The sequence below is a fragment of the Silene latifolia genome, chromosome X, assembly GCF_048544455.1.
Source record: "Silene latifolia isolate original U9 population chromosome X, ASM4854445v1, whole genome shotgun sequence".
NCBI classification, from domain to species: Eukaryota; Viridiplantae; Streptophyta; class Magnoliopsida; order Caryophyllales; family Caryophyllaceae; genus Silene; species Silene latifolia.
The window spans coordinates 251,534,193-251,552,609 of NC_133537.1; the positions used below are offsets into that span (position 1 = coordinate 251,534,193).

The 18,417-nt window shown below is 40.9% G+C and overlaps 1 non-coding gene across 1 annotated transcript; it reads left to right on the top strand.

The window, feature by feature from the left end:
• Positions 1–14,174: 14,174 nt before the first annotated feature.
• On the top strand, positions 14,175–14,281 carry LOC141625550 (small nucleolar RNA R71). Its single transcript, XR_012535324.1, has one exon. It is a non-coding gene; the product is annotated as a small nucleolar RNA R71 (small nucleolar RNA).
• The last annotated feature ends 4,136 nt before the right edge of the window (positions 14,282–18,417 follow it).

The window sequence follows — 18,417 nt, forward strand, 5'->3', positions numbered from 1 at the left end:
TGATGGTTGAGTGATCAACTGCGAGAAATGGCCTGAATCATCGGGCCTATTTCAAGAGGTTGTTTGTTGTCGGCGCGTGCAGACTCGCCAACCATTGATGGTAGAGTGATCGACTGTGAAAAACGGCCTAAATCATGTGGCCTATATCAAGAGGTTGTTTGTTGAACCGACCTATTGGGGAGCGATGTTGGTGCCACCGGGGGGAAGGTGCTAGATTTTGCTTTGCTTGCCGCCCCCATCGTTGCTGCCTATGCAGGTAGATTTGCAAGTTAGTTGAAGGATGACTCCGTGGGGAGGTCTTCAGGGGTTCCGCTGGGGAATTTTTGTGTTTATGGGAGTTGTTTTTAGTGTTCGGATGAGATAGGCCTTTTGTAACTTGGGCCTGGCTCATGCGGATGGCGGCTCCTATTACTTCCATTTGTAATTTTCAATTTTAAGGAGAAATAGCGGTTTTTATTGCCGCCATTTGAAGTTTTTGCGAGAATAGTGAGTTTGAATTTTGCTACTTGTTGTTTTGAAAGCTAGAAAATAACGATTTTATTTCCGTCATTTGAATTTTGTAAGAGTAGCGAGTTTGGATTTCACTATTTGCAATTGCAAAGGAAATAACGTTTTTAATTTCGTCAATTGAAATTTTGTGAGAATAGCGAATTTGAGTTTCGTTATTTGTAATTGTGAAGGAAACAATGGTTTTTTATTCTGTCATTTCAAATTTTGTGAGAATAGAGAATTTGAGTTTCGTTATTTGCAATTTTGAAGGAAATAACAGTTTTTAATTCCGTCATTTGAAATTTTGTGACAATAGCGAATTTGAATTTCGCTATTTGCAATTGTAAAGGAAATAACAGTTTTTAATTCCGTCATTTGAAATTTTTGTGGAAATAGCAAATTTGAATTTTGCTATTTACATTTGTGAATAAAATAACGGTTTTTATTTCCGTTATTTTAAATTTGTATCTGCGAAGGAATAATGATTGTACCTGTGTTTGGGCCAAAGCCCAAAATTTTGCTGAAAATGATTGAGTCATACCAAAGAGGCGCATGCTCTGGGCGACATAAGGGGCTTCCTCTATTTTCTTAAAAAGATGCGAGAAGCAGCAGCTCCTCATTCACTTCGTCTTCTTCGAAAAAAAATCAAACAAAAGCTCTCAAATTGCCATTATTTATCTTGCTTGTCGCTTGGATTCATGCTATAATAATTATGTCATCTGAAGGTATGTCAATCCTCTTGATTCCACTTAGTTTTGTTTGCCTTTTTGTTATTTGAATTAGGGTGAAACCCTAATTCGTCTTAAACCAAATTGGACGTTTTTTATTTGCTCGTTTTTGAGTGCAATTGATGCTTCAATTAGGTTAGAACTTGTTTAGGAGTATAGGGGTGCTTTTAGTTCGCATTTTGGTCCCCGTTTTCGCCCCCTATGTGCGAAAAACGCGAATGAGGCATGAAACCGTCTCATTTCACAATGTTGTGCTTCTTTGCTCGAGTCGTGGGCCCCACTTGGTTGCATTGTCGTACACGAGGGGTGAAATTTTTTTTTTGTGCCTTTGCCATACGGTCTTATGCTGACGAAATAAGCACCTGTTTGGGCTCAAACTGAGTCGTCTTGCTTTGACGTGTTCCCTAAAGATAGTTTAAGTCACATTAGGACGTGATCGGGTCATATTACTCTGTCGTGGCCACTTTTGATGTTTTGGCCTCTTTCACGCTTAATTTGGTGTAATATTGCCTTGCTTGAGGTTTGTGAAGTGTTCGGCTAGGACGGGCGTATATTTTGTTTTCTTAGGCTTTGTGTTAGCCCGGGGGTTTTATTGCTTTGTTGTTGTCTTGACTTGTGTTTTGCTTGAAAAGAAGGGTGTTGGGTCCAGAATTACCCTGCTTCGTCAGACATGAGTCAGGCAATGCCCAAAGCCAAGCTTGAACCAAAGTTATCTCATACAGCATAATTGGGACGCCTGATCAGGCCTCAACCATGAGGGAAAGACAGGACAATAGGCCTGGCCTGAAAAGATACCACGTCAGCCATAAAGACAGCATAATCCGAGCAAGATAGGAAAGAATGGAAGCATGGTCAGGATATAGAAAAACAGTTCCTATAAACAAGGAAGACCCATTCAGCATTCAACACGAAAACATAGAAGAGTTGACCAAGCAAGTCTAATGGCTGGAATGTAGCAGAAGTCAAGTAACCACCTCCGGGTAAATAGGGCATGAGTCCTATTTACCAGTAAACCCTAAAACTAACCTGAAGGAGCCGTTGCAAAGCTATTATAAATAGGAGGGAAGAAGAAAAGAAGAGGACATTTGCTGACACAACTACTTACTCTCACTTTATTCTCATACTTGTGTTCAACAAGAGACCTTAGCATTACTACTAAGCAGCCTTGCTATATACTTCACCTGACATACAATTTCCCTGTCAGGATATCTAAAATTATAATGATAATCCCTCCTGACTTGGTGCCCGTGGTTTTTTCCCTTATTCCCAGGGTTTTTCCATGTATAAATCTATGTGTCATACTTTTTCATTTATTCCTTTATTTGTTCAATTATGCTAGTCAGGCTATTCAATTTGAGTTAGATCGCCCTGCAAAATCTTTTCTGGCAGGACATTGTCTTTGTGAGAATTCCTGCTAAAAGAATTGGCGCCCACCGTGGGGCATCTAGCTCAAAAATAATCAAAACCTAAATCCAAACAACACAAAAACAATTTCAAAAAATGACTAGAGATATCATTGAACAACAACTGGCTGCTACCCAGCAACAATTGTTGGAAACGGAACAACTGAAACAGAAAATGGCCCAGGCTGAAGCTGAAGTTATGAAACTAAACGAATCAGAATCTAGTCTCAAACAAAGGCTAGGAGACAAAGCCTCGGGCTCAAAATTAAAAATTCTGCCTGGCACACCATTTTTTTCGATCATCAGAAACATCGATTTCTCCACCTTTGGTACACCAACTCCATCAAAATCAAGAGCAGAAGAAGGTGATATTGACTCAGAAGAAATCCCAAATGAAGAGGCTATACCAGATCAAACCAACACAACAATAATGATGGCAATGCTCCAGGAAATCCAGAAACTCCAAGAGAAACTTGAGAAGATCCCTGGAGTACCCACACCCATTGAGGAAGCAAACCCAGCAAGTTATGCTGACTCACCCTTCGTGGATGAGATAGCAAAGATAGATCTACGAAAAAAGTTTGTGGTACCATCAATGAGAATCTATGATGGAACCACAAACCCACAAAATCATGTAGCCTACTACAAACAAAGAATGTTGGCAGCCTCCACACCTAGTGAACTACGATAAGTTTGAATGTACAAGGGATTTGGAACAACCTGAATGGACTTGTCCTACAATGGTACATAAATCTACCAAATGGAAGCATCAAGTCCTTTGCTGACTTGATAAACTCCTTTAACCACCAATTCGCCAGCAGCAGGGAACTTGAAAAGAGATCTAGTGATCTGTACAAGATCAAGCAAAAGCCTGGTGAATCATTCACAACATTCATGACCAGATTCAACAAAGAGAAAGTATCAATTGCCAGATGTGATGTTTGAACAGCTGTGGAAGCTTTTAGGCAAGGGCTACCACTGGATAGTGATTCTATGATGAAATGACTATGAAGCCTTGCCAGACCTTTGAAAACGTCCAGGCATTGGCCCTTTGCTGCATCCGGCTGGAAGAGGATAAAGGTTTCCAAGCAGATACCACTGACAACAACCCAGGATATGACAGGTCTAACAGAAAAAGTTCCAATCACAGAGGAAGCAGTTCCAGGCCATCCCCTTATACAAGGCCTGACAGATCAGAAGTCAATTATGCACATGAACAACGAGGTAACTCCTATACTTATCCCCCTATTCAAGATTATAACTTCTCTGTTGACACTACAGGATTGATCAAAAGGCTTGACAACATGGGAGATATTGTCAAGTGGCCAAAGAAGACAGACAACCTTAACTCAAGGAAAGACACAACGAGATGGTGTGAGTTCCACATGGATATAGGACACACAACAGAGGAATGTCTGGGACTACGCAAGCAAGTGGCTTACCTGTATAAGAAAGGCTACCTGAAAGATCTAATGCGATCAAAGAGCAGGGAAGACAATGGAACAAGAAAGGACCAGGAGAGACCACAACGTGACCTGCCTCCACCACCACCCATCTATGAGGTGAAATTCATCAATGGAGGATCTGAAATCTACGGCCTGACCAGCTCTGCTGCAAAGAAAATAGCCACGGAGTCAAAAATGAAATCTCCTTTTAAACCCAAAAATTTACCTCAAATTACTTTTGATGATACTGACATGCAGGGAATCCCTGATTTACATCATTATGGCCTGGTCATTACTATGGAAATAGGAACTGCACGTGTCCTCTGAATTTTAGTAAATGGGGGCAGCTCAGTCAACCTGATCATGCTTGACGTCCTGAAAGCAATGAAGATTGATGAAAGCCAGATCATAAAGAAATCAAATATCCTGGTAGGATTCAATGGCGAAACAAAGAACACTCTGGGAGAAATCTACCTGCCAACATACATGGAAGGTGTCTCCTCATATGAGAGATTTAAAGTCCTAGATTGCCTGTCATTTTACAACACCATCCTAGGCAGGCCTTGGATCCATAATTTCCGAGCTATCCCTTAAACTTATCACCAATGCGTCAAGATACAAACAGAATGGGGAATAACAACTATTAAAGGTGAACAAAAGTCTGCTTAGGAATGTTCTACTGAATCATTAAAACCCAACAAGGCAGGTAAGTCTCTCGCCTAGCAATTACAGTACCCTGTCAGGAGCACTTATGTGGCAGAAACCAAAATGGAGACAGATCAGATAATTTTAGACCCTGAGTATCCTGACAGGCATGTACTGGTAGGCTCTGATGTCCCTGACAATATCATACCAGAACTAGTAAGTTTTCTTAAAAATAAATTTTTATGCTTTGCATGGTCCCACTTTGATATGATTGGTATAAACACCAACATTATTACCCATAAACTTAATATTGACAAATCATTTAAGACTGTGCAATAGAAAAGGAGGAAGTTTGCCCCTGAACGCAACTCTATCATTAATGAAGGAGTGGACAAACGTCTAGATATGGGAATGATCAGAGAAGTTATGTACCCTACATGGCTAGAAAATATGGTTGTAGTACAAAAGAAAAATGGAAAGTGGAGAGTTTGTGTAGACTACACAGACCTAAACAAAGCCTGCCTAAAAGATCCATTCCCACTTCCTCATATAGATTCCATGGTAGATGCAACACCAGGGCATAAGCTCTTAACGTTTATGGATGCTTCAAGTGGATTCAACCAGATCAAGATGCACCTAACTGACCAGGAGAACACTGCATTCATCACGGAAAGGGGCATATATTGTTACACAGCAATGCCCATTGGCCTGAAGAATGCAAGGGAAACCTACCAACGCCTGGTCAACATGATGTTCAAAGATCAAATAGGTAAAAGAGTTAGAAGTAGCCTTCAAGATCCTGGAAGAATTCAATATGAAGCTCAACCCCTCCAAATGCCACTTTGGAGTCTCTTCAGGCAAATTCCTTGGATACATGGTGACAAAAAGAGGGATTGAAGCCAGCCCAGAACAGATAAAAGTCATCCTAGAATTAGAATATCCCAAATCAGTTAAAGATATCCAAAGGTTAACAGGAAGAGTTGCAGCCCTGAATAGATTCATATCCAGATCATCAGAAAGATGCAGATCCTTCTATGACCTCCTCAGGAAGAACAAATCATTCAAATGGTTGCCTGAACACGAAGCAGCCTTCCAGGATTTAAAAACTTACCTAACTACTCCTCCACTACTGGCTAAGCCTAACAAAGGAGAACCTCTAATGGTTTACTTATCTGTCACTAAAACAGCAGTAAGTGGAGTCCTAACCAAAGAGGTTGAAGGCCAACAACACCATGTCTACTACGTAAGTAAAAGTCTCCTGGATGCAGAAACAAGGTATAGACTTCTTGAAAAATATGTACTTTCTTTAATTATATCCTATACTAAACTTAGACCTTACTTTGATAGTCACCCAATAATTGTCAGGACCAACCTGCCTATCAAATATGTCCTGAGAAAACATGAGCTTTCAGGCAGAATGGCAAAATGGTCAGTACAACTAAGTACTTATGACATAACCTTTGAACCTAGGACAACAATTAAATCTCAGTCATTAGCAGACTTTGTGGCTGAATTTAGTCCCAACCTAAAACCAGACCTCATGAGAGGAATTGGCCTAGGATTAGTACTAAAATCACCACAGGGAGACCTAATTGCTCAGGCTATCAGTGGTGAATTCAAAGCAACAAACAATGAAGCTGAATATGAAGCCCTGATAGCTGGACTCAAGATATTTATAGAACTTGGTGTGAAAAATCTCAAGGTAAAAATTGACCCCCTTTTAATTTCCAATCAAGTCAAAGGAACATATGCAGCAAAGGATTCCAAAATGATTCTTTATCTAGACTACGTCAAAAACCTTTGCAAAAAGTTTCGTTCATTTGACATTGATCAAATACCAAGGGACTTGAATACTCAGGCTGATGCCCTAGCCAGCCTGGGATCAAATTTCAACCCCGCTGTATTTGATAAAATACCTATTGTTCACCTGCTAGAACCAACCATTGAAAAGCCTGGCCAAACTTGTCCCATCAATGAGGATACAAACTCTTGGACCAAACCATACTATGATTGGTTCTTACAGGGAACACTACCTAAAGACAAGAATGAAGCAAGGGCCCTTAGGATCAAAGCTTCCACCTATACTATTATAAATAATATGTTGTTAAAAAAGTCTCAGGCTGGACCTTACCTGCGATGCCTGGAACCTCATGAAGCTAAAAAAGTTATTTAGGACATACACGATGGATATTGCCAAAATCACAAAGGTGGCAGAAGCCTGGCAAGCAAAGTTCTAAGGACAGGCTACTTCTGGCCAACCCTTAGAGCTGATTGCATAGCTTACAGCTCCAAATGCGAAGCCTGCCAAATCCATTCTCCATTCATCCACGAACCATCAGAGCTACTGCACTCCATCTCAGCTCCCTGGCCGTTTATGAAGTGGGGGATGGACATTGTAGGCAAGCTACCCCAAGCTCCTAGACAAAAAGTTTTTATGCTAGCCGTGACCGACTACTTTTCAAAATGGATAGAGGCAGACTCATACAGGTAAGTTAAGGAGAAGGATGTCATATCATTCATCAAACACAACATCATATGTAGATATGGCATCCCTTTAGAAATAGTCTGTGACAATGGTACTCAGTTCATGGGGAAAACGACAATGGCTTTTTGTGCACAATGGAACATCAACCTGGTAACCTCCATGCCAGGCTACCCAAAAGCCAATGATCAGGCAGAATATAACAACAAAGTGGTAATCAGTTGCCTGAAAAAAAAACTAAAAAGATGAAAAGGCAGATGGGCTGAAGAAGTCCCCTTAGTCCTCTGGGATAACAGGACCACACCTAAGACATCCACAGGCTAGACCACTTACTCCCTGGTCTATGGCTGTGAAGCAGTAATCCCAGCAGAAATCTATGTACCAACCACCAGAAGTAGCCTGAACACTATAGAGGAGAACAGGCCACTACTGCAAGATAGCCTGACCCTGGCTGAAGAATTAAGAGACGCAGCCAAGATCAGGATAGCTTCCTACTAGCAAACATTAGCTAGAAGCTACAAAAAAAATGTAAACATCAGGGTATTCAAAGAAGGGGACCTAGTCCTGCGAAAAGTTTTCCCTAACAGCAAGGACAAAAATGCTTGCAAGCTAGCCCCCACTTGGGAAGGACCTTACCTGATTGATGCAATAGTAGGACAGGGAGCCTATAGGCTACAGACCCTGGACGTAGAAATGATCCCCAGATCCTGAAACATTTCCCACCTAAAACTATTCCACATATAAACCTAATTTTCTATGATCCAAATCAGGTAAAACAACTAACTTTATCTCTTGCCTAGCTATAATTTTATACGGAAAACCCCTGAATAAAATCATGTGACCTGTACATGCTATGTTTTTCTGCTAACTGCTGATGCCTATCGTTGTGTGCACCAAAGATAAAATTTATAAGTCCAAACTACTACTATAGCTAGTGGCAGTCGGGGTCGAACCACAGAGAGGCGATGCAATTATTAGTTGTCTAATTTAAGTCTAAAGTAACGAATGTGGGGGTTTGATTTGATTTGTTCTATAGCTAAAGGCAATAAAAGAAAAGTAAACTAAATAAACGGATGAAAACAAATATTAAAAGGGTGCTAAGATGGTCGGTTCACTTTAGTTTCGGCGGCAGTATACTAGGTAGGTCTAAAACAAACACGCGAGACAGGAAAATAAGAAGTCCTCTCAGTCCATTCTTACAGGTAGCATCTTTCGATCTCGCTACAGGTCCCTGATATCACTAATACTAAAGTTCGTCCTGAAAAGTGACTAAAAAGGCTTAATTAACTCATCTCTCGATCTTATTAATTTACTCGTCTTAATTAGGTAGGCTATCTCCCTTCCCTATCTTTCGATCTTTATTGGGTCGATCAATTCCTAAACATTCAACTAGTCGCGTGCACTTGATTCGTCAAACATACCAATTAAATTAATTAAAACGAAGCTAATCTCACGTGGCCAGTCGATCGACCAGGGAACCCAGTCGATCGACCATGGCATGATTTCAGGTCATGCTATTCTAGTGCCGCCTACTTCTACTGATTCCCCACATCCTAGTACAGGGTATTTAGCTACTCATACTAGAAATAATGACAGCAATAAACTTAACAATTAAAACATTCGAATTCATACTTAAATTAATTAAATGAACAATTAACATAAAACAATAATTTGGCTTCGGGAGATCTAACCTAGCAATCCTAAACTATCAGCGAATTAAAGCAATGAAACTGAATATAGGAACAGAAGAATACCGTATAAAGGAATTGTAAAGGAAAGATCAAAACCGAATGCAAATAGAAACTTTATTGATGAAAGAACAATAATCTTAAGAACCCTAATTATCCATGATAAACTAAAACTGAATAAAACTGGATGATTGTATCTGAATGAGCAGGTTACGTTATATAGAAATATCACGTAACTTTATTCTCAAAACCTAAAACACAATGGGCTTCCTAATCCTCGCTCTATTAATTCACGTCAAAATAACGTCTTGGTCGATCGACCACTGTGACCGGTCGATCGACTGGACTGCGCTGAACAGAAGCTTCTGTATGTCGTGCTCTAGTCGATCAACCATAGAGGTCAGTCGATCGACCACTATAGCTGGTAATCCGCTTCTAATTCTTTATAAAGTTGTCTTTCAGGCCTAGAAATGCGCACCAAGTTCGTTCCTTGAGTAAATACTTCACGTCAAATGCAATGCAAGGTACTCGAGGACGGATTTAGCTTGATTTCCGCTGGATTCTTCATATTTCTGCAATAATGTACAAAAACACGAAAGTAGACGGAAATGGGGAGAATAGTAGCATAAACTACATAAATGAGCTCTGAAATGCGTGTAAAATGAGGTGTAAAACATCATATAAATGACGCGCATCAAACTTCCCCAAACCAAACCCTTGCTTGTCCCCAAGCAAGAACTAGACTCGATCCTAAAACCTAATGGAACGAGTTCAATCTCAGAGCGAAATGCAAACTGGATAGCCTAAACCAATTTAATGCAACAACTAACAATCAACTAGCAATATGACTCATGCAAACGAGTTATGAGGTCGTTAAAAACTGTTGAACCGTCAATTGTAGAGACTTATCATTATGGACTCTCACGGGTCGCTCGAATCACTCATAAATACAGGTGAGTATATGTAAAGATAGAAAGAATTCATTTTGTAATGACACTCACCTAACTACGACCTATAAGAACATGCCTGCAATCTAATATGAAAATAATCTCTACAACCATACTTATGCATTCCAACCAATTAAATAACCATGACACATGCCGAGGTAAATATGGATATGTGAGGTATGGGTAAGAAGAGGCTAAGATAAATTTGGATAAAAACAGAGTTAAAAGCCAAGCTAGTAACTAAGGGAACCAAATCATAACAACTTCCAACTTCTTGCTCAAAATCCCAATCGAAAACGGTGCTAATAGCAAGCACAAAACTCACAATATCCATAATTAATCAACTCCCCCATAAGATGATAATAGAGCATGGGTGCAAAAATCGCCATTTAATAAAAACTTTGAATTATGCGATTTGATTTTTCTTTTTCTTCGCGGGCTTCAGTCGATCGACCAAGATGGGCAGTCGATCGACCTCCCTCTACAGTACAGCATGCGTTTTTTTCTTTTTCCGAATCATTTTTCTTCTCTTTTTTTTTTCAATTCTTTTTTTTCATTCTTTCTTTCCTTCCTTCAACAACTCAAAAGAGCATATGCAACCAAAAAATGAAGTAACAATCCCAAGAACATAAACTACTAGCTTGACAAGGGCAGGCTAAATGTAGGATGTAGTTAACGGGACAAAAAGGCTATTTTTGGCAGTGTGAAGCTTATGGGCAAAATGAAAAAAAGGAAACCTCTTCCACATGTGTCAACAAACCACAAACCGAACGCATACAGGTATTAAGCAGATTAAGTTCATATTTATGCAAATTGATGTAACATGTCTCATAAGGAGTAACTACTCACAATCCTAGATAAACTGGTCATGGATGACACCAGTTATAGGCTCTAAATCTCAGAAAATGATGTAGTTTGCCAAAATTCTAAGTCAAGTCTCAAGTCCAGCAAGAAATTTAACGAAAACTCGTAGACTATGCATATATGATTCTACTAATAACATGTCAATTAGCAAGGCTTAGGCATAAAAAAGCTGAAAATGCAATGTCATCATTGAAATACTACCGTTCCGACTCGACCTAAATGCTAAAATAAACGTGCATTTTTTGAATTTTTTGAATTTTTTCAATTTTTTTTTTTGAATTTTTTTTTTGTATATATAGAGGAATTAAATCACAATGCAAGACAGAAATGTAAACGTGAATGCAAGAAAATGAAATGCAACGCAAAACCCTTCCCCAAACCAAATCACACAATGTCCCCATTGTGCAAAATCATATAATGAAATAAAAAGAAAACGGGAATTTGCGAAAATTAACTACATAAGACATGAAATAAGAACTCGGAAAACTCACAAGACTTTAAGCGCAGCAAAAGGAAACCTCCCCAAACCAGCGTGAGCTAGGAGGTTTCAGTAGCCAGCGGTGCTACCGATAAGGTACCTGAAAAGAAGCAAAATTACCACACATAAATCCGAGAAAACAATTATTGAAACGCAAAATTATGTGTAAAATAAAGAAACGGAAGAAAACAGAAATGAGTCGGAGAATAAAGTGGAGAAAAGACTCCCTCAACTCCGCAACTCGACCAAACACAGCAGGGGAATGATCGAAAACAGGTACAGCAGCGAACATGGTCGATCGACCACATCACCCAGTCGATCGACCAGAGTGAACAGGAACAGAAGCTCCTGGAAATCGCAGCTCTGTCGATCGACCATAGGAGGCAGTCGATCAACTGAAAAACCTGCTGTAAGGTCTGATTTCTTCGAATTAGCTCAATAACTCGAGCTAATATGGTCCATAAACCTGCAATTGCACATAATAACGCGCCCAAAATTGCGCAAAACCCAAAGTAAAGTCTAAAGTGTATAAAATCCTAAGCAAACTTATTAAAATTGTGAAGTCTCGCGCACACGAGAAACAATAAATAGTCTTAAAAAGCAATAAAATATTGTTTGAAAAAGCCTTAATCAACTAATAGTTGATCAAGAACGGCCACGGAATGGCCCACTTGCTCGGCTTCTGGCTACAATAAGTAGCCTCTACAGTGCTCATCTTCTCAGCTGCACTCTTCTCAACTCCAACATCCGCAGAACTCAACGGATCAACAGCTTCAGCATCTCCCCAAGCAATGACCTCTTCTGGCTCATCAGAATCCAAATCGGACTCCGTCACTTTGACTGGCTCCTCATCAGGCTCCTCATCAGTGCCATAGCTAAGACATCCTAGGCCGCCTCTTTGAACGATTTGCTCCTTCACAGCTGGAGAAACATGCGGCTCTTCCTTCCCCAAACCAGCTCCTGCAACATCCAAAACAGAAGAATCTTCCTCCAATTTGCTCCCAATCTGGGGCGGAGGTGTTATAGCAGAAACAGGCATAGAGACAGGCATGTCAGATAGCATAAAATAGGATTTCTTTTCAGAAACCGTATTATAAGTGACTGGCCACATGGGGTCTTTCTTCTTAGTTGTCTGGGCAAAGACAATGGAATGCTTCCCTACTTTGAAGGTCAGAGTCCCTGAACCAACATCTATAACTGCACCAGCAGTGTGCAGAAATGGTCAACCCAATATGATAGGAATGTGGGCATCCTCGGGCATATCTAGTACAACGAAGTCAACAGGGAAAAAGAACTTTCCTATTTGCACGGGAATGTCTTCTAAGACTCCTATAGGCTGGACCGCAGAATGATCAGCCATCTGTACTGTCATGTTGGTGACTGCAAACCTAGTCAATTTCAACTTCCTAGCGAGACTCAAGGGCATGACACTAATACTGGCTCCTAGGTCACATAAGGCCTTCTCAATAGAAAAGGTGCCAATACTACATGGGACTGAAAAGCTACCTGGGTCTTCTAGCTTGTGAGGTGCGATGTGGGTCAAATAAGAACATGACTCCTCAGTTAGTGCGACAGATTGCACAGTTTCAAGTGACTTCTTTTTAGATAAAAGTTGCTTCATAAATTTCATGTAAGCAGGCACTTGATTAACTAACTCAAGAAAAGGAACTTGTACGTTTAAGCTACGAATAACATTTTCAAATTTGTTAAACGATACATGTTCCTTCGTCGACACCAATCTCTCCGGATAGGGGGCTGAAAGAAGCAACTTAGCCCTCTCCTCTAGGTCTCTCATGCCGGCATGGGTGGATTTAGGCTAAAAATCCACTACCTTCTCCTTGTTGAAGCTCGAACCCTCTTCAGACCGTCTCAAAAATGAACCATTAAGCGTCATCGGGTCATATTTTGGAACCGGAACTGACCCATCAGCATTTGGGTCTTGCCTCAATATTTTTGGAGTAGTCGTATCCGAAACAAGTGGTCCCTCAAGTTATTCGGCATTGGAGGACGAAAAGACTCACCATCAGCAGCGTTGTCAGTCGATCGACCATGTTGGTTAGTCGATCGACTGACTTCTACAGGACCAGAAGCTGTTTCACTTCGCGGACTGGTCGATCGACTGGGTATGTCAGTCGATCGACTGATATACCTGGTAGACGTCTTTTGCTTGCCATTGTTCGTCACTGCCTTCTTCTTGCTTGGTTCCGCCTCATCTTTTCCAGTAGCTTCCTCGACCATAGCGGGCCCATAAAGGGTAGACCCACTCCTCAAAGTAATAGCATTAAGGGTCTCCTTTTGATCCGTCTGCGACGGTAAATGCCCCGGAGCTCGAGTTGCACTTTTGCTAGCCAATTGAGCGATTTGGCTCTCCAACATCTTCATCCCGACCTCTCTAGCTTGAGACTTTTTCAGCAACAAATTTTTCAACTCGGCAAATTCGGAGCCTTGGGATTGTTGCTGTTGCTGTGGAACATACGGAGGCTTTTGATATGGTTGTTGCTGCTTATAAGGGGGCACATAATTCTGATGCTGTTGCTGCTGTGGAGGTGGAGTCGGATTTAGGACATTTTGGCTAATCCACCTCAAATTCGGATGGACATTCGGCTCAAAATAAGTGTTTGTCTGCCTATAATGTTGAAAGGCAGCACAAGACTCATAGGGAATACTGTAGTTGTCTGAAACATGTCCTTCTCCTCCACGTCTTTTGCAGACGAAAGGACCGTCTGAAACAGCATTCACATGATAGATCCCTCCTTTTGAAACTCCTCCCAACTCTTACTTGTCAAATCTCGCCGTAAGAGCCTCTAATGCAGCTACAGAAGGGGATTCAACACTTCTCCTTTGATTTCCCCTGGAATTCCCATACTCAGCTTTGTGGGTGGCCAAATCATCAATAATTTTCCACCCCTTAGTTTATCCAACATTCTCCTGGAATCTGCCATTGGCTACCACATCCAGGATAGTCCTCTGATCGTCATAAAGCCCATTATAAAATTGATTGCTCGAACCCATGGTGTGGAATAGTTCGCACCAGCTTCTTGAAACGGACCCATGCCTCATGAAAATTCTCATCAGGACCCTGTTTAAAGCTCGTGATCTGAGCTCTAATGGCATTTGTCTTTGAGGCAGAGAAATATTTCTTGTAAAATGCTAAGGCCAGCGAATTCCAATCAGTGATCCCATTAGCAGCTCGATCCAGGTCTCGGTACGACTCCCTTGCAGCATCACGAAGAGAGAATATGAACATGGTCTCCTTCACCTGGTCCTGGGTCACACCAGTTCGTGGGGGTATGGAACAACAATAATCAATGAATATCTCTATATGTTTGGCTGCATCTTCATTTGCAGCTCCCCCGAATTGGTTTCTCTCAACCAAGTTGATGTAGGACGGTTTCGGCTCGAATTTCCTGTCTGTCCCTGGTAATGCGAATCCCTTATAGAGATTCTCAGCTGTCGGCTCAGAGTGACTGGCTATACTTGCTTCTTCAGCCATGTCTGGAGAAGTGACAGTCTCAGCTGAAGAAGTAGAAATAGGCGACGTAGGTGGAACCTCCTCAAAAAGCTCGTTCTCGTAGTAACTAGACAGAGTACTCAGCTCTTCCTCTGTCGGCAATACTCTAGATGATCGTCTCAACTCACGCAAAGTCTTATCAATCTCATGATTGAACGGTAGTAATTCACCACCCTGTGACCTACGCATAAGAAGAAACTACAAGTAGAATATGAGAATAGTTTAAGGAACAGATGTCCCTTAAACCAAGAGAAAGACTAAAATAGAAACAACTAAAAATTTTAAACAATTGCTTCCCCGGCAACGGCGCCAAAATTTGATGCCTGTCGTTGTGTGCACCAAAGATAAAATTTATAAGTCCAAACTACTACTATAGCTAGTGGCAGTCGGGGTCGAACCACAGAGAGGCGATGCAATTATTAGTTGTCTAATTTAAGTCTAAAGTAACGAATGTGGGGGTTTGATTTGATTTGTTCTATAGCTAAAGGCAATAAAAGAAAAGTAAACTAAATAAACGGATGAAAACAAATATTAAAAGGGTGCTAAGATGGTCGGTTCACTATAGTTTCGGCGGCAGTATACTAGGTAGGTCTAAAACAAACACGCGAGACAGGAAAATAAGAAGTCCTCTCAGTCCATTCTTACAGGTAGCATCTTTCGATCTCGCTACAGGTCCCTGATATCACTAATACTAAAGTTCGTCCTGAAAAGTGACTAAAAAGGCTTAATTAACTCATCTCTCGATCTTATTAATTTACTCGTCTTAATTAGGTAGGCTATCTCCCTTCCCTATCTTTCGATCTTTATTGGGTCGATCAATTCCTAAACATTCAACTAGTCGCGTGCACTCGATTCGTCAAACATAGAAATTAAATTAATTAAAACGAAGCTAATCTCACGTGGCCAGTCGATCGATCAGGGAACCCAGTCGATCGACCATGGCGCGATTTCAGGTCATACTATTCTAATGCCGCCTACTTCTACAGATTCGCTACATCCTAGCACAGGGTATTTAGCTACTCCTACTAGAAATAATTGTAACACCCCAATATTCAGAGGAGCCTTAACTAGGCCTTCCTTAGCATATAAGGGCATTACCATCTCGGTTGCCCGAGGACAGTAATAATCAAATGTCGATAAGAGAACTATTATGTTATATTACAAGTGATTTAAAGCCAAAAACGATATAAAAGATACAACTCAAAGGCTACTCTCTAAAGCTATCAAATCTCGTGAAAACTCATCCCTGCCCGGACTCCAGCTATCAACAACATCAACACCTGCTAAGACCGACTGCTCACCATAAGGGATCACAGCAGACACATAACAAACAAAACAACCACACAAGGTCAGTACTGAGATAAGATATGACAACAACAACAGCATAGCTATCAACACGACACAACGCTATAAATCTCACACACAATCACGCTAAACCGATCAACCTCTGTCACTGACTGTCCACTGGACTAGTCCTGCCAGTGGGGGACCGCAGCCGTACCCACCAAATCCCCGCTCATCATACCGAGCGATAACCCTGTCCATTAATGTGCACATCCCCTTTCCGTGGCGGGTTCCACAAAGGGCGAAACTAGGGCGTGAAGCCACTCCCGCAAGTGACCCCACTCAGCCGAGGACGCGCCTCGCGAACCAGAGACAAACAATCACAGATAGCTGCAACGTAACAACCAACAAACTGTATTTACTAACCGACTACAGCATATATGCTGCCACACAATGCAGCAATAACACAACAACAATGATACGACAATCGACACACTAGACTATCCACAGAGACTGAGTAGGCGAACCTACCTTTAAGCAACTGCAACTAATCCATGCCAACATATGACATATCCAGCAATCAAGCAAAGCCTATAACCACAACACAACATCTATTACTACCAAGCAAACCCTAACTGCAAAGATGAGGATACGGATGATGATTATGACATACCTACAAGGAGAAATCCGGCAAAAGACCGCTACCCGACTCAAGTGACGCTCTCCTAAGGCACAAGGATCTTCAAAAGGCTTCCATGGAGGTTTTATGGTGAAGGGAAGGGAAATAGGCGACCAAAGGATAGGAGGAAAGCGGCGGAAATGATTTGCGGATTTAACAAAACGCGATTAAAAAACCTCGCTGAAAACTCGATACTCGATCGAGTACCCCACATACTCGATCGAGTACCCCCTAGTCGATCGAGTAACCACTGTACTCGATCGAGTAGCCTCTACTCTATCGAGTACCACACATAACACGTAACCCAAGATAGTTTTGGCACGCATTTCTTAGACTATTCCCGCTCCCAAGGTCAGTCAACGCTGGTCAAAGGGTCTCTAAAAAGGCGGGTATTACAGTCTTCCCCCCTTAAAAGAACTTCGTCCCCGAAGTTCAACTCACCTTTTCAACACACTCGACACGAAAAAACAACAACATCACTCCTCTTTCGACACTACTCCCCTGAAATACCATCCCCCATGTCATCATCATCACTGTCTAATGCTCTATTCATACATATATATCGACTCTTGCAACTATCATACAAACATTATCATCATCAACTGTCACTCTATATGTATACTTCAACTTTTACAAACTATCCTATATAAAACGTCAACCTCGCAATACGAACCAGCACAAACAACGATCACCCATCATATGGTAACAACTATCAACCCGAAAACCCGAAACATATTTCATATCAACTTCATGCTGCACAACTAATACCACCATGTTACTCAACAACGCGATTCTTTTATGACACATTGCACCACAACTATCTCTTTATGACCGTCCTTTAAAACATACCATCACATTCACTTTAATGGACTAAAGTAACCATTTACACTTCATATAAGCAATGTGATCAAAGTACTAGAAAATTTTGTAATTAAACAACAAAACCTTATAAGCAAACAACAACATAATTTCAAAATCAGCCTTTTTATTTTGCGACATTACTCTTCCCCTCTAAAAGGAACTTCGTCCCCGAAGTTCACCACCAAAATTAACACACATAATACCTATTACTTGCTTCATAACATAAATTAGAACCATATTATTTATTATGGACATTACTCGCTAAGCATATACTCGTTAAATTAGAAATCATACACAAACCACCGGAATAACTAGCCACCGTCGATAAAGCATGTTAATATCGTATGCACAATTGTATGAGAAGATGTAACTCCGATAAATAGATAGTAATAGGGCGGATGTAACATTAAAGCAATAAGAAACTATCACCACTTCATTAATTGTGACAAATATGCATATAAAACCCAAGCGCAACGTCTAACATATGAAATTAACGGTTCAAAGGTGTTACGACGCACTACTAACCACATTAAACATCAAACTTGCAATTATAAAACAATTGCACACTTTTAATTTTCGAAAACCTCATGTAACAGTGCTACTCGATTGAGTATGTAGTGGTACTCGATCGAGTGCCCAGCTACTCGATCGAGTGTCTTGGCTACTCGATCGAGTAGCCCAAAGGTCAGAATGCTTTATTTCTTTCTTTCCTGCAGCTACTCGATAGAGTACGGGCTATAGTACTCTGTCGAGTACCTACATGCCAAAATGCCTTATAAAACCTGTCATAAGCCAACATATATATACATAGCCGTCACATAACTTGAGTCGGGATGATTTCCCGACCCCCAAAATCAATCCTGCGACCTTGTCAACTATCAAATCCGGCCTTATGGCCAACAATAGAAGTTCA